Raw genomic sequence first — 2,790 nt, forward strand, 5'->3', positions numbered from 1 at the left:
TTTAGCAGGTTAAAATGCCTGAAACCAAACAGAGCTTGCTTCTTAAATAACTCAGAGATAATGTGATGCAATTTACAGATGAGTGAGCTCTGAACTGAATGTTACCACCTTTTGAGATCAAAAGAGGCTGGATTAAGGGACCTAGACTGTGTTTTGTGACAGAGATATCTCTTTTTACTGCAATGAGCTGGACATGGATTAATTGGGTAAGTAAACAAAGGTTTTGATGGATTGATTTTTAAAAGATTGCCAAAGAACAATAGGAAGTGACTCAGTTTACTAACCAGTCAATGCATTTTTGATTTGTAAAGCAAGAGCTCAAGAAAAGAATTTGCTCGTTTGTTTTTTTTTTTTTTAGTAAAGTTTCCAAAGTTATGGCATTGTGGATACTCACATAAGATTTAAATCAAAGTCTATTCATTGCTGCTAACTCGAGCCAAGGCTATTCCATTTTATCCATCAGAATTTTTGTAATATATTTTAAAATGCTTTTAATCTGTGAAATTCAAGGCATATTGCCCATTTAAGTTATTTTCTTATCATTTCTGCCTCAGCCTCTGGCTTGACCTCTAGCATTTGAGTCCCTGTGAACTTTGTTATGATTGAGAGACCCTCTTCGCTATTCTTTCTTTATGAGGACCATTTAAAAAATCTTTATTGAATTTGTTACAGTATTCCTTCTGTTTTATGTTTTGATTTTTTGGCTGCAAGGCATGTGAGCTCTTAGTTTCCTGACCAGGGATTAAACCCACACCCTGGCATTGGAAGTCGAAGTCTTAACCACTGGACAGCCAAGTTCTGTTCATTTCAGTCACTCAGTTGTGTCCAACTCTGCGACCCGGTGGGCTGCAGCAAGGAAGTCCCATAAATAAAATTTCTCTCTCTTTTCTTTTTTGGCTGCCCCACAAGGCATGTAGGATCTTTGCTCCCCAACCAGGGACTGAACCAATCCCTGTGGGGGAAGCCCCAAGTCTTAACCACTGGGTTGCCCGGAATGTCCCCAATCTAGCCAACCTTAGAATGAAGATGACTCAGGTACTGTGCATTCTATTTATGGCAGATGCTGCCATGGACACACACACACAAAAAGCCACCATTTTGTTGCTTTACTCATATTTTCACCAGGTTGTTGATGGAAACACATTAGTTCTTTCATTTTATTTTTTTTTCTCCTTCCTTTTGCTGTGATATGTTTTGTCCCTGTTACGTTATGGTCTAATCTCTTTTGCTAGTGACAAGGATGGCAGATATGATTACATCTCCATCTCCACAAGGCTTCCTTTCCTGAGGAGGACCATGTCTGGCTCTTCTGTGGGTCAAAGGCTCAGACTACAAAGGGAGTGCTTGAGGGCAAGAGTCAGGGCTGCTTAAGAAGTCTTTACAGAATTTAGAGTGGGAGAGCCTGAGGGCCACAATTCCGATCTTGTGGTTCTTCCCTAGGCGGCCATCACTGCTCCCGAAAGCAGCTGCCTCATAGTCCACATGTAACCAACCATCTGAGCCACCGAATCATCCACCCCTATGGTGCCTCTGCTGAAAAAAGCTCCTGATACTCATAAATTAATGTCATTCCCCAGTCCATCATTTCTGGGATTCTTGAGAATGACCTAATTTAGTTAGGAATTCAAAAGTGATTTTTCTTAATTTAAAAACAAAACAATCTGAACATGTTACCTTTACCTCAGAAATTCTTGGAAAACTTTTTTTCTCAGTGCCTAGAGTAACAATTCCAGTTTCAAATATGACACCCATATTAATGTACAACCTTTTCATTTCTGTTTTATCTTCATGCCTCAGATTTTTCTCTGGGTTTGTTAAGGTGTCAGTGGTTTGGGGGGATTGAAATTCATTCTTAGGCACTTGTCCTCCTAATGATTTTTGAACTTTAAGTCTCATTTGTATACGTTTCCACCCTTACCTCCTTTCCTATGATGTGTTCTTTTTAATTTTTCGGCTTTTATTTCATACCAATTACATACACAGACACACAGACACATATATACATATACCTACATCCTTTGGTCCTGTGACTTAGGCAGACAAGTTTGTCTTTCTCTGCATTCCCTGCCACCAACCCCCGCCCCAAGCACAAATTTAGTCCTGGAATTATTTTATAGAGTTCAGCTTTTTCCAGTTTAACTATTTTGATTTATTAGTAACACTTTGATCTTTATAGGAATTAGGGAGAGTCGTGTGCATTACCCATTGCCCTCGAACCCCCTTAAACCCCACCCATCCACAACGGGCTGTGGAAACCGAAGTGTCACCACTGGGCTTCCAGCTACCTGGGCACCTCCATTCTGCCTGCCCTACTCCTCTGAAAAGTGTCCGTAGTCGTAATCTTTGCATATCTCAGCATTCATACATTCATCCTTCCAGTGTTTTGTTCTTTCAGCGGCTGCCCTTGCTGTGGGAAACTAATTTGAAACAAGACGCGCGTAAGTGATGCTAGTATTTTTCTTTAATTGGTGGTCATTTGAATCCAGGAGGCAAGCAGGTGTGCTGAATATTTCCTGGCCTCTCCCCAGTCACGGTAGATACCTCCATCACCCTTGCACAAAGTTGGCTGTCATTGACTCCACCCTGAGCCAGATCTCAAAATACCGCTGTGCCAGTCAGTGGAAAACCAGAAGTAAGCCAGCCTTATTTCATGAATTGGTCTTTGGACAATGGGAAATACAGCCATGTCTTGATAGCTACACCTGGGGGAGAGGTCAGAGAACAAGCAGAATAATGGGTCCAGTGAACACTTTCAGAGGGACCCCAATCCACAGCCAAAGAGGAACCAGT

The sequence above is a fragment of the Oryx dammah genome, unplaced genomic scaffold (assembly GCF_014754425.2).
Source record: "Oryx dammah isolate SB20612 unplaced genomic scaffold, SCBI_Odam_1.1 HiC_scaffold_18, whole genome shotgun sequence".
Taxonomy (NCBI): Eukaryota; Metazoa; Chordata; class Mammalia; order Artiodactyla; family Bovidae; genus Oryx; species Oryx dammah.